This window comes from Equus przewalskii, chromosome 13 (assembly GCF_037783145.1).
Source record: "Equus przewalskii isolate Varuska chromosome 13, EquPr2, whole genome shotgun sequence".
NCBI lineage: Eukaryota > Metazoa > Chordata > Mammalia > Perissodactyla > Equidae > Equus > Equus przewalskii.
The window spans coordinates 84,511,616-84,537,618 of record NC_091843.1 but is presented as its reverse complement, the minus strand read 5'-3'; the positions used below and the strand labels follow the sequence as shown (position 1 = coordinate 84,537,618).

At 37.1% G+C, this 26,003-nt stretch overlaps 1 protein-coding gene across 1 annotated transcript in view; it reads left to right on the top strand.

The window, feature by feature from the left end:
* Nucleotides 1–26,003, top strand: part of ZFYVE16 (zinc finger FYVE-type containing 16) — a 100,457-nt gene that overhangs the window by 4,054 nt on the left and 70,400 nt on the right. The window contains exons 2-5 of the mRNA XM_070571520.1: nucleotides 12,881–13,083; nucleotides 18,880–18,961; nucleotides 20,729–20,780; nucleotides 24,076–24,210. The gene's annotated coding sequence lies outside the window, so the exon portion shown is untranslated. The remainder of the gene's footprint in view (nucleotides 1–12,880; nucleotides 13,084–18,879; nucleotides 18,962–20,728; nucleotides 20,781–24,075; nucleotides 24,211–26,003) is intronic.

Here is a 26,003-nt window from a genome sequence, read left to right as displayed (position 1 = left end):
TAGATATAGGGGAACAGTGATCCAAATGACAGTGAATTTCTCATCAGAAACCATGGAGGCCGGAAGGAAAGGAACATCTTTCAAGAACTGAAAGAGACGTCAACCCAGAATTGTTTGCTTAGTGAAAAAATACTGCAGGAATTAAGATGAAATCAATTTATTCTCAGATTGTGGAAAAGTGAGAGAATTTGTTGCTATTTGTTAGAAGAGTCCATTTGGTTGCATTACTAATCCTCTTTTTTTTGCATTCAAGAAAATGAGTGATCCCTTCAGCTTCAGGCTTTGTTCTATTCCATTTCCAAACAGGAAATTCGCATAGCAGGTGCTAAATGAGTGAAATGAGAAACTACAACGTCGTTGAACCAAGTAATCACTTCTTGTGCTTTCTCTTGTTCATATGCGTCACCCGAACAAATTCTGTCAGTGCCATTTATCTGTCAAATGCTCAGGGCTGACTCGCCAGTTCCTAAACCCTGCACTGAGGCTCCCCTGCCACCACCACAAGCGCACAAGGGAACCGGGGGGGGTTTTCACGTTTTTGAGAGATGCACAGCAATATGCGACATCCATTGCACACGACACACTCTCAAGGCAGTCATAGTTTCAACATTAGATTGCACATAGCACCACACCCAGAAGTGACATTTTCATTGGTGAGAGCTCAGTCACGAGGCCACATCCATCTGAAAGCAATTGAGAAATGAGGTTTTAGGCTGGGCGACCACGCGACCCAGGCAGAAGGAAGAGTTAATTTTGAAATGTTGTGAATTGTAGTGAAAATATTTTTGTGTTTCTTCACAGTTAGGGATTTCTTTCTTTTTTTTTTAAAGATTTTATTTTTCCTTTTTCTCCCCAAAGCCCCTCCTCCGGTACCTAGCTGTGTATTTTCAGTTGTGGGTCCCTCTAGTTGTGGCATGTGAGATGCCGCCTCCACATGGTTTGATGAGCGGTGCCATGTCTGCACCCAGGATCCGAACCAGTGAAACCCTGGGCCACGGAAGCAGAGCGCGCGAACTTAACCACTCGGCCATGGGGCCGGCCCCAGTTAGGGGTTTCTGAACAAATTTTATGGAAACTTGGAGATCCTGGACTAAAAGCAAGCTCTAGAAGATAATTTACAACTGTATAGAGAATGAGAACTCAAAAGACACCTAACTTTGGAGATGTGTGTTTACATCTCAAGCTAGGGGGAGGCCTGGACTTTGGAGACATCTCTGAGTTGTAAAGCTGGAGACGCTGGACTTACCTGGCCCCTGGAGAGATTTATTTACATTATAAAAGGGTTAGAGAGAGAACCCAGGATCCTTTATACCTTTTCTTCAAGGAGCAGAGGTCCCGCTCCCACCCCACTTTTAGAAGGAGGAGACAGCTGCCTTTCTTGTCTACACAAATGCCTAGATTCATTCTCTCAGCTTTCATCACAGTACAGACCGTGGTGTATGCAGGGTGACCTCTGGTGCTCGTTGCATCTCTCCAGGGGTAAGAACTGGAGCACAATTATTATTATGTAAGTAATCATAGTCTGTCTCTGATCCAAAAACCTCGTATGTGCGTGCAGGACAAGATAAAGATGAATACTAAAGACCCAACAAAGACAATCACAGTCTTCACAACCAGTTCTATTATGGATGAAGCATCGGGCATAAGAAATTCTCATTTGTTGAAGTACTGAAAATACAATTTGAAATACTGCTCCCTACTCCACAGACCAACATTTCTTTCTCATGTTTGGAATATGGATCACTTTACAAATAATCTAAGAGCCAAAATTTTCCTATTCCAGCCTCTGGCAGAAGAAAAAGATTTCCAGTGAAGCAGGATTGAGGCTCTCAAAGAATCACGCATTTCTTCCATCTGCCTTTCCCTCTAATGGAAACTACATACCATCTACACTGTTTTATTTTCCAACCATCTTGATTAATAAAACATTGTGCAGTTCATTTTTGTATTTTACCAGATATGTGGTTCGCATTACCAAGAAATAAATTGTTGCTAAAATTAATTACAGGTGTTTAATCAAGCTTCAAATACAGCAAGCAAGCCCCGCTACATCACACCCTCTGGATTTGGCGTTGACTTTAACATTTTCTATGTGTAATAAAATTGTCCTCCTACCACAGAGTCATATATATATTTTTATCCAATTCCAAAACATGCAAATGAGAATTTCTAAAAACAAGGCATTTCTAAAGGTGGGTTCATGTGGCCTCCAGTGGACAATTATGGATTATAGTCCTTCGGTTAATGTAAAATTATTTGGAGAAGTATCATGGCATTTCACACTCGGAAGGATGTTTAGGCCATCACTTGTAGACAGTGAAAAGCCAAGCTGTGAAATCAGTGAAAATCTGGAACCAGAATCAGTGTTGGCCTAGTCCAGAGGCTCTTCAACGCTGTATTTTCTCATACCCGAGGGTCAAATTCCAATAAAAATCCAACTCTGTTTTTGGAACTTTTAGACGTTCGTTCCCAGCATCAGTACACTCTGTCCAACAGCAATAGTGATTTTTAATATATATTTTTTGGATAATCGTCCTAGGAGGAAGAAAAAATTCATACAAACTTCTTTGTCAAATAAATTTTTCCCAATAAATTCTTCATGGTAATGAACTAGGAATTCTTGATTTCAAAATACTTGCATCTCTACAAAGTCTCTCCCATCAAGCCATAGCAGTTCCACAGATTAAAACAAACAAAAGAAAACAGTTCTTGATAATGTTAATACTTCAGTAGGAATAAGCACCTCATTTCTCCTTGAAAATATATTCCGTGAGCCAAAAATTATTTTTAAAAATTTGGCTTCCCTGTAGGCCCAAGTAAGGGTTTAACTCTTTAGAAAATTCTGAAATGTGATGTAACAAATATACAGAAAAATGTGTAAAACTTATTTGTACAACTTAACAAATAATTAAAAATTAAAAACCTATTTAACCACTCCTTGGGTCTTGAATTTGATAATTCACGAACACAAAATTGCTTTGACAGATCTCTAGATATTGCCCCCTTAATTGAAAAAGCAATATGATGTTTATATACGCTATTCAAGTTAAGTTTTCTGTGAAGTAGTCTTTTCTCATTGCAAAGACAGACTACAAAAAACTTCAGCGCTGTTTGGGTGTCTTATTTCAACTGCAGATTATTTTCCCCAGTGGAAAGCTGACTATTTTTGTTTTAGAAAAATGGGTTGTTTGAAGGTGAAAATCTTTTATCCTTTTTCACAATTTATTTTCATTATAGGTTCGTACATTCTTATTAAATATTTCATATACTTTATTGCAACTACTTTGTTATGACTACATCTTAGATAAATACTGAAAAGGAAAACTTGATTTCGTTGTTCAGTAGCTTAAGCGAAGTCAGAATAGAGTGGTTTCTGTAGAAATTGGAGAGCACTGTTTTACATCTGGTTGAACCACAGCAGCGCCTCTCTTGTTGTGAAAGGTAATTAAATGCTTTGCCCTCGGGAACTTGATTTTTGTGTGGCTGAGACATTAACATAGTGCTAACTGCTAAGCATACTGTTCATTTCTTCTGGGCATTGGAGTCTGAGTTTTAAAAAATTCTCGAAAATATGTTCTGTGAAAATATTCATATGCCTCTTCCTGCATACTTTCTCTTAAGAACTAGGTTTGAGGTGAAAATGAATTTACATTATTTTCTCATTTGCTCTGTGTGGCATGAAGGATTTGTAAAGCTTTGCTCAAAGTTGTGTGCATTTGTAAACACTGATATTTTCAATTTTATGCATAAATTTTATTGTCTGTTTTTAGTGACTGACATTAGTGGAAGAGAATCTTTTCCTTTAGGTTTAATTTTTTCCTCCCCCCGATGCGTTTTTATTGTTGATTTTTGTTGTTGTTGATTTTTTTTTTGGGGGGGGGGGAAGATTAGCCCTGAGCTAACTACTGCCAGTCCTCCTCTTTTTGCTGAGGAAGCCTGGACCTGAGCACACATCGTGCCCATCTTCCTCTACTTTATACGTGGGATGCCTACCACAGCATGGCTTAGCCAAGCAGTGCCACGTCCACACCCGGGACCCAAACCTGTGAACCCCGGGCCGCCAAAACAGAACGTGCAAACTTAACTGCTGTGCCACTGAGCCGGCCCCTGAGAGCCATTTTTAAAATACTTCTTAACATAAGTGAAAGCCTCAGACAAGGAGTCATCATGGGAGCATTACAACCAGTTGAGTGTCTTTCTTTTCTAATAATTACATGGTTTTCCAGAGGAAACCACTAACCACTACTTCATATTTAATTAAATCTTCTTTCACGGGGAGGTACGCATAACGTTGGTCAGCACTGGTCTGTTACAAAACTTCATTTTATGAAGAATTAGGTGCTGATCTTTGCATTCTGTTTTGATTTTAGGGATTTTTTTTTTAGGAGAAAAGTACCATTCAGTGGTCCTCAGATTTTTCTGGGGAAATATTCTATTTTGTTTATTTGTATCTTTTCCCTTTTCTTGGTCTATCACATTAATCTTTTCCAAAAACTGGATTTGGGTCTGTTAATCTTCTTTATTACTTTTAGTATTCCATTTCAACGATTTCTGTCCTTATCTTGATTTTCTTTACTGTTTTTAGTTTGTTGTGCTATTTCAACTTCTTGAGTTGAATGCTTCCTGTGGTTATTTTTAACTTGTTTCCTCAAAAACGTTTCTAAAGCTATAAATTTCCCCGTATAACTTCTGTGGATGTGGGTCACTAGCGTTCATATGAAATGCATTCATCATTATTAATTTTAAGTTTTTAAAAATATTTCTTATGATTTCCTTTATAATCCAAAAATTATTAAACAGGGTAGTAGACACACTGGTATGACTTTAAATATTATTCTTTAAATTATACATCAGCATCTATGATATCCTTTGTGTGTTTGATATATTCCATAGGAAAAAAAATTTTAAGGAAAAAAAAAGAAAATGCATTTATCTTGCAACCCAGCAATTTTACTTCTACTTATAAACTCTACAGAAACCCTTACGCATGAGCAAAAGTAGCCAAGTATAACACTATTCTTTGCAACATTAAAATATTGTGGGAAATAAAGCTTTGCCTACTGGTGAAGAATGGCTAAACTGGGTGATACTCGTGAAAAGTACTAATACAGAAATTAAAATGAACTAAATTTACATGTATCAGCATTGACGTCTTTGGTCAGAACTTTGGGCTGCTGTCAATTATGACATCTAATCAAAAGAAGTTTATTTTATTAATCTAAGAATTTTAAGAACTTTAAGTAAACTAACCACCTAAATCTTAATATTTCTTAAATGAACAGAGTATGTACACAATAACTTTTATAACATTACCATTTATCATTTTTTATTGCTTTTCTTATTATATATGTCTGTCAACAGTAAAATACTATCCAACATTCTAATATATTTTTAAGTCAGTTTTTTTTTTTTGTTTTTTTTGTTTTTTTTTTTAAAGATTTTATTTTTTCCTTTTTCTCCCCAAAGCCCCCCGGTACATAGTTGTGTATTCTTCGTTGTGGGTTCTTCTAGTTGTGGCATGTGGGACGCTGCCTCAGTGTGGTCTGATGAGCAGTGCCATGTCCGCGCCCAGGATTCGAACTAACGAAACACTGGGCCACCTGCAGCGGAGCGCGCGAACTTAACCACTAGGCCACGGGGCCAGCCCCTTTAAGTCAGTTTTTTTAAAGGACAATCCTCCAAGGAAGAAAGAGAATGGCAACTTTCACCAGTCACTGTATTCCAAATATGTTGTTATCCCCTACAGCCATATTTAGATTGTCCAGTAATGTTTTCTGAACACCAGGCTTATGGATGAAAATTATTTTTAAAAAGAGTACATTAGCACCTCTGACAGGCACACACTCAAACATGGCTATAACATTCTTTATATTAAGGTTTGAGGTTTTCAAGGGAAGCATTATAGCTATAATGGCATCTTCTCTTTCCCTGGTACAATTCTTATTTATGGAAAGAAACTAAGCAACAATATAATTTTCTTAGTTGACCTCCAGTCATTAGTTCTCTTCTTGGCCTTGAAAACTGCTGAGGTCATGCTTTTATTGTCAACATAGGAGTTTTGTTCTGTTATAAAGGTTGTTTTATATCCTTATTTGGTTGCCAGGCTGGGTTTGGCATCTTCTTAATGGTTTCCACTGGGCAGTTGTGTCATGGAAGACACAAACTTAGTGGGAAAGTATTCAGTCTTTCACCATCGAATATGATCTGTAGATTTTTGTCGATCTTCTTTATCAACTAGGCAAATGTCCCTCTATTTCCAGGTTTCTGAGAGTTTTTATCAGGAGTAAGTCTTGAATGTTGTCAAATGCTTTTTCTGCATCAATTGATATACTTATGTGATTTTTTTATTAGCCTGTCAATATGGTGGATTACATAGACTGATTTTTGAATCTTGAACCAGCCTTGCATTTCTGAAATAAACTCACTTGGCCATGGAATTAATATTTTTTATATTGCTGAATTACATTTTTTAATAAGAATATTTGTGTCTATATTCATAAGGGACATTTATCTGAAGTTTTATTTTTTGTGCTGTCTTTGGTTTCAGTATTAAGGTAATAGTGACTTTATAAAATGAATTGGGAAGTGTTCCTTTCTCTTCTAATTTATGGAAGAAGTTGTGTATAATTGATGTTATTTTTCTTTAAACATTTGGTGAAATTCTCCAGTGAAACTTTTGGGCCTGGAGATCTTTTGGGGGAGAGACTTTAAATTATGAATTCAATTTTCTTAATAGTTATAAGGCTATTCAAATGATCTCTTTCAGATTGGGTGAGTTGTGGTAGTTCACATTTTTTGAGGAATTGATCCATTTCATCTAAGTTGTCAGATTTATATGTGTGGAGATGTTGTATCGTCCCCTTAATTATTCCTTTGATATCTGCAAAGTTTGTAGTGATATCCCTTGTTCCATTCTTTTTTTTTAATAAAAATTGGCACCTGAGCTAACAACTGTTGCCAATCTTTTTTTTTTTTATTCTTGTCCCCAAAGCCCCTCAGTACATAGTTGTAGATTTTAGTTGTGAGTGCCTCTGGTTGTGCTATGTGGGACACCACCTCAGCATGGCTTGATGAGTGGTGCCATGTTTGCACCCAGGATCCAAATTGGAGAAACCCTAATATATGTGAAGTCTTAAAAAATAAAGAATTTAATAAATTGAATGCTTACAACGTCCCAGTGCTACTCTTGGCCCTTTCCATGTATTATCTCAGTTGATCCTGACAACAGTCTATAAGGCAGATATTATTGTCTCCATTTACAGATGAGGAAACCGATGTACAGAAGATTTTGTAAAGAAAAACAATCGTTCCCCCGCGCTCCACTAGGGGCCACTAATTTTAACTGTTTTTGCTATTTGTTTTTCCTTTGGTTACTTCCATTTTTGTAAATATGTTCATATTGCTGTTTATTAAGTGAACAAATTTAGACATTTTCTTTTGACTTCCCAACATGAAAATGAAGACAACTCCAATGTATTCCTCTCCAAAAAAGTTATAATGCTGTTCTCAGTCCCTCCTATGATTAGCCTCTGTAGCTGTAAACAACACACTTAAATCTCTGTTTTGTTCTATTAGTTATAAACAATAGTTCTTGACTCCTTACTTTGTTAGATGAGCACATCAGCTCTCATACTCTTGTCTGCAAACACCCCACCTTACCTAGACTCCGCATCTCCTGCTTTCCCAAGTCATTTCTCTTCCTTACACTGGAATTCTTGCTGATGTGACTGTCTTGTTGTTGACTCCATTGTCATTTTGCAAACATTTTCTTATTTGATCTCTGTGTGGTGCTGGACACCTTGGCCCTCCTTCTTAAGCATTGGTTTTCCTTAGTCTTCTGTTCTTAGTTCTCTCTTTTTGGTGACCTCATTGGTACACAGGTCTGCAGTAATCCAGACACCCACCCAACTCCCCCAAAAAGACTGCCTAAACTAAAGAATAGGTGTATTGGGGCCAAAAAGTAGGGATGTAGGTGAGATTCCATGTCTTATAAGCAGTATATTCAGTACGCCTTGGTGAAAAAGTGAATGTGTGTAATTGGAAGAGTGAGTAGTAAGGAAAAAAATGGGGGAGTTAGGATGAGACCTAAGGTTCCAACTTCAGCTCTGGGTTCCATTCATTGAGATAGGAGCGGAAATGGGTTTGGAAAGAAATATGATGAGTCAACTTTTGGACATGGAATTTCTGTTTCTTTCTTGTTTCCCACAATGCACAAACTACCAAGGGCATGTGTTTGAAAACAAAATAATTCCAGAAGTGAAAGGAAACATTGGTCCCATATGTTTACCTTATTAATAGAAATAGGTAGGGAAATCAGTCAGCAAGTTTTTATTAAGCACTCATTTTGTATCAGGCCTTAGGTGAGACATATGTTAAAGAAACAGGGAAAGAAATCTTGTGGGAGACAATTTTTTATGGATTTTTGTAGCCTTGCGGCAGCTTTGTTTCTAACTCACCTTTTCAAGAATGTTGCTATAGTGAACAGCCTCTGAGGCCTCCAGGGCAGAGAACAGGTGTGATTGCTGTCTAGGATAATAAAGATGTTTCCCTCCAGGGCAAAGGTCGGGTAGGTGTGCTATCAGCTCCTTTTAAAGATTGAGATTTCCTAAATTCAGAGTTCCTCAGCTGGGACACACACCCGTTATTTGTGCAGCATCTATCTGGGCCCTTTTCTCTATCACCCCTATGGGATATGGGGGGGGGGGGGAGGGAGAGAACAGATGCAAACATGAGGCTCATGCTGCCTCTGATATGAGTAATAAAGTCCTTTGTTTTTGACCCAGGGTCTCATTTCTTCTGCCAGCACCTATGAAACAGTGGCAAGTTAACTGGTTAGCCTGGAAGATGGGTAAAATTTCAGGCCATTTGTAGTTCTTGACAATCTCCAGCCAACAGTTGGAGACATGATCTTGAGTTCAGAAGAATCTAGGCTAACGATGTGACTTTGAGTGTCATTAGTACATGAGTGGTAATTAAATCATGGTAGCGGATGTGGTCATAGAGGCTAGCACTTTCTGGAAAAGAGGACCTAGTACAGAGCTTTGAGGAACTCCAGCATTTAATAATCCGACAGAAGAAGGGGAGTCCAAGGGAGACTTGAAGAAGCATTCATCTCAGTGTGGTGTCACAGAACCAAAGGAAGAGAGTGCTTCAAGGGAGAGAGGATGGTCACATGTGTCAAATGCTAAGAGACCACGTAAGAGAAGAACTGAAAATGTCACTGTGACTTAGCAAGAGAAGTAAGGGCAGTTTAGTGGAGCAATTGGGTAGAACCTCTTTTTTTGTTGTTTTTGCTGGGAAAGCTTCACTCTGAGCTAACATCTGTTGCCAATCTTCCTCTATGTGAGCTGCTGTCACAGCATGGCTACTAACAGATGCGTGGTGTGGTTCCACGCCCAGGAACCAAACCCAAGCCACCAAAGCAGAGCACGCCGAACTTTAACCACCAGGCCATTAGGACTGGCTCTGGGTGGAATCTTAATTGAAGATGCTTGAGGAGAAGAAACAGAGACAGTGGGTGAGGCCAACAGCGCTTTCCTACAGAAGAGGAAGAGAAAGGAGGATCAAGGAAGAGCCTTTGGTTTTAGCTTTCTAGGCAAAGATCGTGCAAATGGCAATGTGATCACCACCAGTGCTTTTCAGGGGTGACTGAAAACCCTTTCTCTGCTTTGAAAACCTTGTTGGTCTAAAGACAGTCCTTTGGTTTGGGGCTGAAGAGCTACACAGAGTTTATTAAGCCCGTGTGTACTAAATTAAAGGAGTTCTTTTTATTCCAAGACATCTTCCAATACCCCCTCCAGGGTCAAATATAGAGACAACAAGAAAAATTCAGAAATGGACTTAATGGAGACATAGGCCATCAACAAAACCGAAAAAACGATAAAAAGCTAAGAATGAAAGTGCCATTTTGGGAAAAAGCATATAAGGAAATTTATTGTCTTCAAGATGACCAAAGCCCAGAGGTCCTGCTTAGGAGCCCTTGACCTTAAATGGACACTGGATAAAGAGATGATCATAAATGAGGAGAAAATGCCACAGAGGGAATGAAGTCCCAAGTAAGCCAAGTGTCTTTGTAAACTGAGCCCCCACTGCAGTCACCGTGTGGGAAGACAGGAACTAAGGAGGAGAGGCAGGGACAGAAAGGTTCCCTTATTCCCTTTAGTGCCCACTTTTCTTTAACCTGTTGGTCATATATATTTGCTTAATTTATACTGTAGTTGCCTTAAGAGCCATGAGTTTCTCTTGACATTTATTTATCTAATGAAAGTAGGGTGAAATCAATACTAAGATAAATTCTATAATATGGAGGAAAAAAATACATCCTGTGCCCTGTAGAGTCTATTCTAAAGGAATAAACTAAAGATTTACTGACTACCAATCCCCAGGAGCAGAAAATACCAATAAAGGTCACCGGGAATTCTCTTACAGAGAGTAGTATTTCTACTCTGTGCCAACCTTCTTTATTGAGAGAGTAAAAACCATACCAAATGGGTACTAAACAGTAGGGTACAAAAAGTCACAGACCCTTATTTTCCTAAATCAAATTTAATCTGCTTTGAGATGTGGAGGAAAGTGAACCTCAATTGTTTGGGGGCTCCTTCTTTCCCTCCACTGCGTTCCACAAGGACTCTGGGCTCCGACATCTCAGGAAACAGGTTTAGGGCTGGCCCTTTGTCTTCGGTGGCTGCATCTTGGCCGTTACTTTGAAGACTCCGCAGCGCTACTGTGGAGCCTGGCCCCCTGGTCCTGGCTGCTGTCTTGTGGGCACTGAGGCTCCAGGCAGTTTCAGGCACAGGTGTTGCCTGATTCCCCCTACTGACTTCAGAACATGCCCATCATCTCTGGTTCCTGCCACCGGACGGTCCCTGTAGTTTCCTGTGGCCTTCCCAGGCCTGAAAGAAGGTAAAGCTCTCTGTCTCAGTCTTGAGAAACGTGACCCATCTTTGTAGTGGTGGAGATGAGCAAATAATATGCTAACTCCAGCTAAAATTTTTAAGTAACCTATCAAGTTTTATACGTATAACTCAGAAATTATCTTGGCCATTTGTTTCATCCTTCTCTCTCACAAAATATCATTGTTAAAGAAAAAATACTGATTTTGAATTGCACTTCTCTTCCTGGCTTCAGAGTAAGTGATGACTGGTAGAGGAATTAGTTCACCAACAGCTGGCTGTCTTCTCTATAGCTTTGTTCTGAGCCTGGAAGTATCCGTGCCATTTTGAGCCCTAGTGTGAGTTTCTTGGTACGTAGTGTTCAAGCAGTCAGTTCAGAAGCTCCGTAAAATAGCACGTATTTCCTTGATAGTATACATATTTGTATATGTATTAAGTATAATACACATCACATATTAAGTAAAATACATAATACATATATGCATAATACATATTAAGTATAATAGAAATACATATACATTTGTCTATTTGTTTGTATATGTATTAAGTATAGTATATGTATTTGTATATGAAAGTATATAGGTATATGGCTTCGAAGATATATGTGTATTGCACCTAACCTTAGATGTGAAAATAAACTTACATTTCTGAAAAAGTTTTTATCTTGGGCACTTTGTGTTAGTGAGTGGAAAAAATAGAAACCAAATAGATTCATAACTAGATCCTATACAGATTTGAATTTTGCTTACTTCGTTGTCTATGTATGGTAATTATGGTTTTGAATTGGGATTACGGCAATGAATACTACTTGTGATTATTATATGTATTAGGTATTTGGATGAAAAATTGTGAAAAGGCTAAAATAGACTAAAGATACAAAATCAAGGGGGATGTCTGAATCCCTGGGGAACCGAATTAGAATTCAGTGCAACCCTAAAAAATTGTACAAGTGAGGGGAAATTTATATAAACTATACTTACCTGAAAAACTATAAGAAGAATAAGTATAGGGTGGTTTACTTAGGAAGAAAAAAACATACTTTAAGCTAACATAATGAGGAAAAAATATTATTGCATCATGTTACTTGAAATTTGTTTTGGATGACTCAGAGGACTTGTGTAATGATGTTGAAGTAATATGTACTAAAAATCTACTAGAAATATAGCTCTCCGTCATTCCAGATTCTATGAACATAAGCCCAATAGTATATCGATTATTCAAAGACAGTCATAGTCAGTAATGTAATATATTTCATCCCAGTCTTTTGCCTATTGATTTTATTTTACATGGTGTAATCACACTATATATTCGATTTTTGGTTACCTGTGTATGATTTATATATTTTATGGTTATTTACAGAAAATTTTTTGTCACAGGTTAGCTTTTCTTTCCTAACAAGCTAAGGTCTTAGCCTCTAATTAATTGGATTAGTCAAGAAATGGAAATGAAAGACCACAAGTGTATAACATTGAATTATTTGTAGTTTTCCCCTCAATGTTCATTGTTTCTTAATTGATCTTACTATAGTAAACACTTTTAAACCAGGAATTCAATGCCCTGAAAAATAGGATATGATCTGTAGTTCTTAGTTTTGTAGTTGACCATTGGATTCAATCGTATTTTTTTTTTGCAGGCAGCACGTGTTTCTTTTAAAACAACTGTATTTCAAGAAAAACAGCTAAAATCATTTTCCCAGAAGAAAGTGCCCTTATTACAAATTATCTTCTGGTCCAGGGCCAATCCCATTGGTTAGAACAGTGATACGAAGGAAAAATAGCCATGGGTCTGACGACCACAAGAACTTGTTAATTAACTTTCTCAGTCCCAAGCCACAGGCTCTAACTCTAACTACATATTCTGAAACAAGTATGTTACAGAGTAATACAAGACGAGTGAAAAACCACCGTTTATTTACTTATTATTAACTAAAGTCCATACTTTATTCAGATTTCCCTGGTTTTTAACCTAATATCCTTTTTCTGTTCCAGGATCCCACATTACATTTAGTTGTCACGTCTTCTTAGGCTCTTCTTGCTGTGACGATTTCTCAGTCATCCCACGTTTTTGATGACCTTGACAGTTAGAGGAGCACTGGCCAGTTAGACAGTCAGATACCCCACTATTGGACTTCATCTGCTGGTTTTCTCATGAGTACACTGGATTATGGGTTTATGAGAGGAAGATCAAACAGGTAAAGTGCTGTTTTCATCACCTCCTATCAAGGGTACACACTATCAACATAATTTGTGGCTGTTGATAATGTGCTGTTGATATTGACCTTGATCATCTGGCTGAAGTAGTGCTTCCCAGGTTTCTCCACTGGAAAGTTACTCTCCTCCACCTCTCTTCCCATACTGTCCGCTTTAGAAGGAAGTCACTATGCATAGCCCACACCTATCACCATTTACTTTTGGAAAACAATGCAGCATTGCATGCCTTTCTCAATATAGATTAGTAACAGGTTTCTGTTTCAGTTCTAACAAATTAGGTGCGACTCAGAGTTTGGTGAGAACATTACAACAATAGTAGAGTAAATTTAGGGAAAGTTCCCATTTATCCAGAATATCTAAGGAGTGAGTCACAATATATAATTTGTATGGACTATTAATTTGCAAAAGAGTTAAATAGAATAAAATACCTTTGCCCCTAAAATTACACACACCATTATTTACATATCTATTTTTTTGTTTTTACAATTTACAAAGCATTTCAGGACCTTTACAGTGAATGCAACAGAGTCATCAACAGGAACAACAATTAGATTTAATTCAACAAACAACAGATATTTGTTGATTGAATAACAGACATTCCCACATTTTATTGAAGATGTAGAATGAATAAAAGTTTTGTATAAATTTGTACTAAATTTATGACTACCAGGAAATCAATAAAATAATTAGCGAATCTTATCTTATTTCCTGATCCTACCCCCAGCTTATTCTTGCTTTTTGGTCTTTGAAATGTTGTATGTATAAGGGCTTACTCTGTCACTCTTTCCAAGGATCTTCAGTGATTGCATTGTGGACGTTACAAATGTGACTGTCCTGAGAGCACTGGAAAAGCTCTTGCAAGAAACAACACTAAATAATAGTGTTTCGTACAAAAGGACGGTGGGCTATTGGCTATGTGTTCTTACATGACTGTTTTCCCACTTAACCAACAACTATCTTAATGCCAAGAAGAATTTGTGATGTGGGCATTTGGCTCACAGCTAAGGACCAAAATTGTTCACAATCAGAAGTTTGTAAAAAGGCGCAATGAGTTGGCTCTTGCTATAAGCCGTTTTGCATATGAAGCTGACGACTGTAGTCAGTAGGTAGGAATTGCTTTAGCTCTCTTTTAGAACGTTGCTCCTCCATAAACTTGCCATCAGAGATTTATAGTTTGTTCTTAAAGTTTATGAGAACTAACTGGAAAGAAAGGCCTATTTGAGTTGTCATAGGATTACCGTTCTATTTCTATGCAGGGACTAAAAGTCAAAATCTGAGTTCTTGAATGTACCTTTTTCTGCTTGTTTTGTCAAAACCAAAGTGAAATGCTTATTATAAATTGGTAAATATATTTTAAATATAGCTATGTTGATGCCCTTCCGCTAAAACCCACCAAGAACACACTTATAGTTGGGTTTATTACTCATTGTAGAAAGAGAGAACAGACGCACAGGGCACTGTGGGATGTCACAGGGAAGGGCTGTTAGAGAACACCTGTAGGAGCTGGGCTGGGTTGGGTGATTTGGGGGGTTTTAAGGAAGCAGGAATTTGCTTTGGACTGGAAACTCTTAGGAAGTTGGGGTAATTCTATGGTTAGGTATCTTAACTTTTATCTGGGAGAAGGGAAGACCAGACCCACGCTAAAGCTCTAATTGGTGAAGAGGCAGCATCACTCATGCTCAGGATAGGGAGATGTTCGGAATTTTGGGGCTCAGACAATTTTATGTTTTGTCTGTGTTCAGACACGATTATGAGGGGGTCTTGTTTTTGTCTTGATCCATCATGGCCACACGTATGATGCTGAGGTTCTGTGAAATTGTTTCTGTTTAAGAGGAAAGCAACATCATGGTCTAACTCTGAGTGCCAGGTCAGCTCCCAGAAGCCAGGGGCTGCTTTTTCCTTTCTCAACTATCATGTCATTGATTGCCTAAAGTCATAATCACTGATTTCAAAGGTTGTTTTCCATTATTATACATGTTTAATGAAATTCAAATATAATACCCACTCAAAATATGAAACGACATCATTACACTTCTAAAGATCTACTAAATTGTTGCAATTTTTTGGTCAACTTCAGAATTAGATCCGTATCATTAAGTTCTTTGGCACTAAATTTAAGAATCAAGGAGTATAAATTTTGTATTAGCTAATTTTTTATTTCTCATTCTACAAAATTTTGATCTGCATGAGGTGGCAATCTAGTGGAATATCAATACGTCCCAGGTGTCTTGTCTTTAGTTTTATAGACTCAGAAATTCGGTATATTAGAATATCCAGGTAAGACTGGGCTCGAGGGCACATAGGCAAACTTACCAAAATCACAGGAGAGTAATGTCTCTTCAAGAATGCTAATGCATTCATTCACAATAAGAAATATAACCATTAATAGTAATATTAGTTCATTCTTACTGAGTGCCTACTACGGTAAGCATGTGACATAAATTATTTCATGAAGCCTTCACAGCAGCCTTATGTGGTAGTCACTGGTTATTTGGAAAACACTGGACTAGCCAAACTCTCTCTCCCCCACCCTTCCTCCACGAGCCTCCTAATTTTCCTAACTTCTCTCTCTTATGCCCAACTCTCACTCCCAAGAGTTGTTGTATCTGCGCTACTGTCACCTTCCATGCTCTTGCAACACCCATTTCCCCTTTGGCATGTTTTCCCATCTTTTAGACCAAGTTGTTGTGGTGGTGCTCAAAACTGAAGGATCCTTTCCCACTTTTTCTTTGCAGAAATCTGAACAATGACCAGAATTTTATATTATTTACTTATTTTTGTTTATATAACCATGAATTCTATAGTTACGACAGATTAGAAATTAAGTGTATTGGTATTTTGTGTTAGTTTGACTTGAGACTAGGCTCACAAATGTGGCAATCTGATGGTTATCACTTTTTATTAAAAAAAGAGCATTTATTAGCTTAGTGTGTTTTATCCTTTATTTGTTCAGTCAGGCATCTCTAATGCATCAAGATTAGGTTTAATGACTTGAATCTAGAAGATTCCTATATATAATAAACTGGGGTTTTTTGGAAGGTGGGAGAAGGAGCTTTTTTCTTTTTTCTGTTACTATATATGCTTAATGGTAAAAACAAAATTAAAAGTATAAAGTAAGCAAGGTACAAAGTACAAAGTAGAAAAATAAGCCATAATCCCCCTACCTAGAGGCAAACAGTTATTAACAATTTGGGTTGAGTCCTTTTAGGTATTTTCTACACATTTGACATGATAATATACCCAGAATTGAGTCCCCTGCTTTTCCTGCACACATTATAAGCATTTCCCCATCTTTAAAAATGTAAACACATGACAATTCAAATATGCAAGTAGTACATGAATAAAACATCTCCATTTTTAAATATTAAAATATTTAAGTGTAAGGATATGTATCAATTTAATTTTTTAAGACATTTTTTAGAGCAGTGTTAGGTTCATGGCAAAATTGAGAGGGAGGTACAGAGGTTTTTCATACTCCCAGCCCCAACACATGCATCGCCACCCCTATTATGAACATCCCCCACCAGAGTGGCACATTTGTTACAGTCGATGAACCTACATTGACACATCATAATCATCCAAAGTCCATAGTTACTTTAAGGTTCACTCTGGGTGCTGTACACTCTGTGGGTTTGGACAAATGTATAATGACATGTGTCCATCATTATAGTATCATACAGAGCACTTTTGCTGCCCTAAAAATTCTCTGTGCTCTGCCTATTCAACCTCCCCCTCCCCCAAATCCTGACAATCAGTGATCATTTTATTGTCTTCATAGTGTTGCCTTTCTAGAATGTCATATTGTTGGATTCACACGGTTTGTAGCATTTTCAGATTGACTTCTGTCACTTAGTAATATGCATTTAAGATTCCTCACGTTTTTTTCATGGCTTGATAGCTCATTTCTTTTTGGTGCTGAGTAGTATTCCATTGTCTGATGCACCACAGTTTATTTATCTGTTCGCCTACTGAAGGACATCTTGGTTGCTTCCAAGTTTTGGCAGTTATGACTAAAGCTGCTATAAACGTCTGTGTGCAGGTTTTTTTGTGGACATAAGTTTTCAACTCCTTTGGGTAAATATCAAAGAACAGGATTACTGGATCATCCTGTAAGAGTATGTTTAGTTTTGTAAGACACGGCCAAATTGTCTTCCAAAGTGGCTGTGCCGCCAAAGGAGAGTGCATGAACTTAACCACTGTGCCACCCAGCTGGCCCCAATAGGCATTCTTCCACATATCTTTTGTGTGTGTGTGTGTGAGGAAGATTGGCTCTGAGCTAACACCTGTGCCCACCCCCCTCTATTTTGTATGTGGGTCACCACCACAGCATGGCTTGATGAGTGGTGTAGATCTGAGCCCAGGATCCGAACCTATGAACCCTGGCCACCAAAGTGGAGAGCACCAAACAACCACTATGCCACTGGGCCGGCCCCTGATGTATCTTTAATATATGTTTCTTCAGGATAAATAAATAGAAGTGGAATTTCTGGGTTATAAAGTATGAAAATTATTTTGTTAAAATCGACATTTTTAGAGCTTAAATAAAAATCTATTGTATTGTTTCAATATTGGGCTTCAAACGCTCTGGTGAAAATTCTTTGTTCATATACTTCTGTGCTTATTTTATGTTATTTCCTTAAATTTCTTAAAGGAGAATACCCATCTAAAGGATATAAAAATTTACAGTGAGCATGTCTTTTTATTCATAGGAAATAAAAGCTGAATAAACAATTGTTTAGTTTTCCTAAAAAATATTATCACATGTAGCCAAAGGTTGATACCCTTGCTACATATAAAGCTAATACAAGCGGACAGGACTGGCGATGTAATTGGCAGAGCCCAGTGCAAAATAATAATATGCAGCCTTTTGTTCAAAATTATTAAGAATTTCAAGATGGGACAGCATGGCATTACACCCAGTGTGAGGCTTTTCTGAGTGTGGGGCCCAGTGGGACGGCACAGGTTGCACGCCCATGAAGCCTGCCCTGCAAATTGATAAGAAAAACACTAAGGCTCTAGGATAAAGTGGACAAGGAATGTGAAAAGACAATTTTCAAAAGAGGATGTACAAAGCACTGGTAAGTAAATGAAAAGTTCAAACTTACCACCCCAGAAACACAAATTAAGATCACATGCCGTTTTCCTATCAAATTGAAATATGTATATTTTAAGTGATAACACCTAACATTTAATTGGATGGTAAAATGGGTATCCCATGTGCTCCTCGTGGGGTTCTAAGTGGAAATAATCCTTTTGGGAAATGATTTGATGCTGCATCTTAAGAGGTCTCAAAAATTTGATGGATACAATACACGTTCATTTGCTACCATTATGCGCAAACTGTATTTATTTACTTTCAAACACCTTTTATTATTCATATCATCTGTTGATAGGTTTTTCTACTTGTGAACATTGTTTGAGTGTCTTGAGATGGGAAAGACTGTATCATCACTTTTCCCCATTAGAATTAATGAAAATACCTTTTCATTTAATGGCATGATCTTCAGAAATAAATTAAAGTCGTTAATTGAGAGCTAAGTATTTTTTATTTGTGTATTTTGTAAAAATGAACAACAATCCATTTGTATTCTGCCCAATCATAGGCAATATGTTTTAGATATCTTTCTACAGCACTATATATAACTCTATGAGTAAAGATTTTCAACTAGATTTTTGTGTGTAATCTTGTTTAACGCAACTGAACTTGAAATATTATTTCTTCTAAAATCTCCTTTTCAGTGTTAATTAATATCCTGTTGTGCATACCTTTCTTCCAGGCGCTTTTTAATTTAATATGACCCCTGGCTTCTGGGCTTATCTCGTACATCTAGTGACCTGTGACTGAAAGGATATGCAAAGGTTGGTTGTGGCTGACTTGCTTTTAATCCCTTGCAGAATTCTCCTCAAAGAACGTGATTTTTCCTATTTATGGACGGAAAGTTATAGTGTGCTGCCTCTTTTTCTGATAGCTGTATTTTTGATGTTTTACTTCAAATCATAAGGCTTCGTGCCCAAATCAACCTGCAGGTCCCTCTCTGTAGATAAGGAAAAGAGGCTACAATGCGTACTGAAAGCGACGTGCTTCCTCTTTCACTGTTCTGACTCTGCAGTGCCTTTCTATTCTTAGGACAAGTAAAACAGGCAGGTCTTAGTGTACTAAAACCAGATCATAAAGCCGTGGTGCTTCATGGCCCAGGAGTTCAGTTTCATTTCCCTGCCCCTTCTGCCTCCCCAGCTCTTAAGAACAGTCTCTACTTCTGAATCACTTACATCACCACCAGTGCAAATACGTAAAGAATAATCTTCAGCTTTCAATTTTCCGTGCCACTGGGGAAATCATTTGCCTAGTCTGTAGATGTCAAAAAAAGATATTGTAGGAGTGAAGAGTGAGTATGCCATGTTTTATTTTCAAGGTTCAATTCTGCAAGATTTATTGCTGTCATTTAAATTTTAGTCTAATATTAAATTATAGACATTGACAAATGTCTTTATTGACACTTCGAGAGATGTTTTACCTCTAATGTGACAGAATAATGTGTATTAGCGAGTACATACTTTTTTGCTCTAAATCATTTCTGTCTGGTAATTAAATTTTTTTCCTTAGCTAATCACATATATTGGATTAGCTTATCAATAGTTATTTTCCGTGAGGCTATATTTTTTTCCCTATAGTAGATAAATGTCTTGCAGTGGGAAATAGAATTTGAACAGAATGGATTTAAAAGCAGAAGAGTCTTGAACCCCAAATATGACAGATTTGGATCTTTTATTTGTAGATCTATGAAAAATATATGCATATACATATATGTATTCAACTGTACCTGTACACATTTATACTACATGATCCAACTGCAAGCTTTATTACATTCTTATTTTTCTCCATCTTATCAACTCATATTTTCCTGTTAGTATTCATTTTCACGCACTTTTTTTTCCCAGTGAAAACCTCTTCCTATAGAATAAACTTCCCCTTTTTGCTATCCTAAACACGTCTCTACACTTCAGCTAAGAGAAGCACTTTCCACACACTTTTGGCCATGAGACTGTTGACTTTTTCACCAAACAAAATCTTATAATGAGCAGTTTTATAGTGTGAATTTACTTTATAAGGGCAAATTATAGCATTTATTTTTAGCAAATCAATCAGCAAGAACAAGGAGACTGTTTTAATCAGCCCAAATATGAAATCCAGGTTTGAAGATGGTCTTAGCATATGATTTATAGCTGTATTTGCTTTGGTTAGAAAGTGTGGAGAGCAGTCTGATTCACCCACATTCTAACAAGGATCTAATAGCTTGACTTTCTGGATACTCTTAAACAAATGGCAGAGGAAGCTTTATTCTGAAGTCTGCACAAAAATGAATTATCTGGTAGCATATGTGTCAATTTGTTGATGATCTCCAGATATTCCTACACAACACATTTGAGAGTTCAGATTTATTTTTAAATTGTGGTAAAATACTTATAACATGAAACTTACTATCTTAACCATTTTTAAGTGTGCAATTCAGAAACGTTAAGTACGTTCGCAATGTTGTGCAATCAATCTTCAGAATTCTTTTCATCTTGCAAAAGTGAAACTCCATATGCATTCAACAATGACTCTCCATTTGTGTCTCCCACCAGTTCCTGTCAACCACCCTTCTACTTTCTGTCTCCATCAATTTGGCTACTCCAGGTACCTCATAGAAGTGGAATCATACAGTATTTGTCATGTTGTGACTGGCTTATTTCACTTAGCTTAACATAATCAAGTTTCATCCATATTGTAACAGTCGTTAGACTTTCCTTCCTTTTTAAGACTGAATAATATTCCATTATATGTATATACCATATTTTGTTTATCCATTCATCCCTTGATGGACACTTGAGTTCCTTCCACCTTTTGGCTATGGTGAACGATTGCACTATGAACATGGATGCACAAGAATCTCTTACTCTGTTTTCAACTCTTTTGAGTGCACACCCAGAGGTGGAATTACTGGATCCTATGGTGAATCTATTTTTAATTTTTTGAGGAACTGCCATACTGTTTTATATAGTGGCTATATCATTTCAGATGGTTTTTTAAAATCATAGACATAGTTCTAATGTGAAATTCTAATCAAATGTTTGCAAGCCCCTGAAGAGCCTCTTAGGAATCGACTGAACTCAGTTTGAAAACCAGAGGCCTAGAGTTCTCAGACCACTGGGCAAAGAACCCATGTTTGTTGCTCAGGTCTCTTGGGCTTCATAGGCAAGGTCTGTCTCCTCTCTGATTGTGGTGTGTTTTTTAGTAGAAAATTGATGTCTTACATTTACATAGCACCTTGAATTGAAAGGCCTCAAGTTAATAAATGATAGTAACAACCACTGTTTTGATGGCCCAGGACCCAGTCTGATTGTTGAATATAATACTTGTCACAAGTATGCACCGTATAATTACTTAGGTGTTTCTATTTTAAGCTGCACGTTTAGGTGATGAGCTTCTGATTGCTGCTCTATTTTCTCTTTTTATTTTTACATATTTTTTTAAGCCACTGAGGCTAGACAACTTGAGAAGTTTCAGGATTCATACTAATTTTTGTTCAAAAGAATGTTTCTTAGAACATAGCTAAATTTTTTAAAATATGGTTCTTTGCATATGCTTTTTGAGCTTGGACTAGTACATATTAATAATCGTTAAACTGACTTAAAATGTCAATAAAGAGAATAGACACAAAATATTCACAGGCTTTATTTCTGGTACTACTAATTTTTTTCTTAAAGAAAGTAAATAAGTATTCATGATGGTATAGAAGTATATCCAAATACCCTAATTTTTTTTATTTTCAGTATTCCCTTTTTTCTAAGAATACTTAAAAATATTAAAAATTATACTTCGTGTTCTAACAATGGAAGTGAAAATATTCTTATTCAATCAGAATGTATCAGACTATTAGCAAAAAAGGGAATTTTCTATTTACAAAATATGCAGTGAATACACTCTATTGGCAAGTCTGTAGGAAAATAGGCTTTCTCATATATTATTGACAGAAGCACAAATCAGTGTGACTCTTACAGAAGGAAAAATTACCAATGCATTTTACCCTTTGACCCAGTAATTCAATTTCTGAGAATTCATACTACAAATATATATATATACATGTAAGAAATAAAGTATATATAAAGTTTTGCATTGTGGAATTTTTTTAAGAGGAAAATATCGGAAACAATTCAAATATCCAATAATAGGGAACTGATTAAACAAACTATGGATTCTAAATTCATAGAATAGAATACTATTCAACTGTAAAAAAGGATGAAGAAGCTCTTTGTATATTGAGATAGAAAGATCTTCAAAATAAATTAGAAAGTGCAAAAAGCATGACGTAGTGTGTACATAGTATGTTACCTTTAGTGTAAGAAATGAAAGTGTGATTGCTTATGTTTGTATATATAAGCACCAGAAGAATGCAGGAGACTCCTAAAAGTGGTTATTTGTATGTGATGGTGTGGAAATCTTGGGAGATGAGGATGCGGGAGTGAGACTTCTCATGGCATATCATTTTTACTGTTTTGTTTTTGAATCATGTGCATGTATTTATATGCAAAAAAATCTTTAAAAATAGCATACTGTGAATGTATTATCCTTAAAGAAACTTGAAATTAAAGAGCGCTAAATTCTGAAAGTCCAAGGAAGCAGGAAGAATATATATATATAGAATGACTTAAAAATAATAATATTTTAAAACATTGGCTTTACATGCAGTGTCACAATGAAACAAATCTTTTAGATGTTGAGAATATGTACCAATAGAGACAGTGCTAGAATTTGCAGTAATGCAAAATAATAGAGGACTAAAATGCATCATTTAGATTTGTATACAATGTAAAGCTAAATGGCGGAAGAAGTGATGTTTGAGAAACACATGGACCAATGCAGCATTTATTCTAGGGCCAATTATTCCCCACTACTGAGGCAAGTCCCTTCTAAGCACTCTTTCCAGTTTCCAGTAAATTACAAGGTTTTCCAGTCTGGCCGGTAGGAATAGGTACTATTCTTGGCCCCGGGTCAGCACAGTCTTCCATCCTGTCTAATCCTAACTACCTGCCAGTCACTGGTAAACTGCATCACGTACCTGCTCTTATCTGTACTTGGCTGAATCTTTGAGGGGGCCCCTCTGCCGGTCTCTGGGGTTGTCTTTCTGTGCAGCTCTCTCCTCTCTGGTACTCTGACCTACAAACTCTGGCGGCCTTGCGCTCCCTGGACTCCTGCCTCTGTCTCCTCAACTTGGGGAGTCCACCAGGCTCTACCTGGGTGCTCTCTCTCTACTCTGCGGCCTTGAAACTATCTCAAGGTAGTAAGCTGGGAAAGCCTAGGGCTCACATTGTCATTTCCCATCTCTCAGGCATCACTGGCTTTCAACACGTGATGTCCAATGTCTTGAAAACTGTTTTGCATATATTTTTCCTTGGTTTTTTAGCTGTTACAGCAGGGAGAGTAAATCTGACCCCTGGTACTCATCTCAGTGGCCTTGTGCATTAATCCTCTCTCCCTTTCTCTACTTTCGGACTCTCCGTAACACGGAGGAGGGAAGGACTGTTTTTTGCTATCTAAAAGATAACAATTTGCCTTAAGAATTAAATGCTTGGTTTGAGGAACCCCTGTAAAATTTCTTAGTTGTTAGTTTTCGCCATCCTGAAATTCTCTAACTTGCCTTTGAATATTCACACTTTTACTTTTAAAATTCTCTGAATTGTCTTTAAAGAAACAATAACAAGACTAGGGGTAGTTTGGATATTTTCACCCGGCAAGACAAAATAATATATTATCCAGCATCTCACATTATTTTATTGGATATAACTTTTAAGATGGAATTCTGGGGGAGCCAGATCTTGTAGATGATGGATGTCATAAATATCGCCTAGAAGAAATTATTCTTCTTTGTTGGAGCGACTAGGGTAGCTAATACCAGTTGGAAGTTCTTAACTAATTCTGTCTAATCTTTCAGTTCTTGGTTTTGAATCAAGAGCATCTGGAGTCCCTGGCAATGTTTGATTTAAGAGTAAAGAAGAAGAAAAAGATTACTGCTCAGGACACATGTACTGTCTGTAAGATTGCCTTTGCAGAGGTAACAGATCTTGAAGTAAGTATCTGAAAGTTAAATACAAGAAAAATTTTTTATTTCCTTTTTCTTCCTCTTCTGACTCTTCTGCTAAATTGTTGAAGTGTAGAAAACCTTAGAAATTTGGGACCGAGAGCATAGATGAGTACTTGCCACTTCGCTAGCGCCATGTCAGTTATGCGTGAAGTTCTCAAGCGTTACAGAATGGGCGGATTCTCTAAGTACTCTCACGTACGTTTCATTATTTCACGTGACCTCTGTGAACGACATATAGCTATAACTATTATCCCATTACACAAATGTGGAAACAGGCCTCGAGAAGTTAAAACCCTTTCCCAAGGTGACATGGATTAGTTATTGGTAGAGCCAGGTCTTAAGCCCACGTCTGCTGACTGCTGACTAAATGCTAGGTCTTTCTTTAGAGGATGCATTGTTAACTCCTGCCTGGAATGCTAAATGCCTTAGCACTAGGGTGTTTTTGAAAAGAAAATAAATCTCAGCAAAAAGAGCCCTAGGGTAAATAAAACAGGATTCTCTTAGAGGCAGCACTCAATCATGAGAGGTTGTGAAAAACTCTTCCCTAGAAAAGTCTAAAAATAAGACCTAAAATAAGCCCATCTGTTTTGTAATGAATATATTTTACAGCCACTGAAAGTCTAGAAAATAATTTTATACTAAGTTCCACATGAAAACATTTGCAACTCTAAAAGCGTGGCCTGAAATGGTGAACAGAATGTCCCCATTAAATGGTAGGAATCTGACTTTTTTTGGAAAGTAGAAATTTATTTTTGGTTGTTAAAATGAGTATCAAATGAAGGATTCTTTATCTTTATCACATTTTTAGTGAGTTAATCAGATCTAAACTCCATGTACCATGCTTCACATTGGGATCAACAGTGATATAGAATTAACTCCTGATCATCTGGGCTAATAGAAGGGATCAGGGGCACAGGCATTTTTAAAACAGTAGATCATCCAAGAAATCTTTTCTTTTTGTCTTAAAAATGTATGATAAGCTTGTGGATTGTGAGGATTTTTTTCAGGAGAGTGGAATTGTAGGGCACTTGTGTTTTACTCCTCTATATATTATGATTCATTTGTCATCTCTTAAAATATAGCAGCCAATTACTGGAAGGAATTGGCAACAGTGAATGCCAGGCAGCAGTGGGAAATCAGTATGGAATGTTAATTTGTCACAGAAAAATCCACAAAGTACAAATGTACGTGTGGATATACCCAAGTGTTATCTGTGAAATTAGGCCAAATTCTTTCAGAGGATTTGTAACGACCCAAGGCGAATGCCAAGCCGCAAGGATTTGACAGAAAAAAAGGAAAGCTAGCTCATATTTCACTCTCTATTTCAAGTGAAATTTACTCATTCCTCATTTGTTGTTAATTCCCGCTTGAAATCCTGGCTCCAATACTTCTTTGGTTCACACTTTCCTTTCTAGTTTCTTTGGACACGGTGCTTGAAAAATAATGTACAAACTTGTGTGTGCCTGCCCTCGTGTTTGTGAGCAAATAAGGTACCAGGATGCTTTTCGGATTTAAATCTTGCATTGCTTAAGATCTGCCTCAATTATGGCTCTTGTTCATTTGCTAAAAGTGCCAGCTTCTCTTAGGAATTAGCTTTCTCCATTCAAAACACAGGTAATCATGTAAAACTACTCTTTTAGTTCTGCCTCTCCAATTTTTGTAGAATAAAATGGCAGTACCTGTTCTGGGTTAACTTCATTGTGGAGCTCAATGGATATTGAAACATACGATTGATTTTATATAACAGAATTAACTCATTAACTAGATTTTGTTTCCAT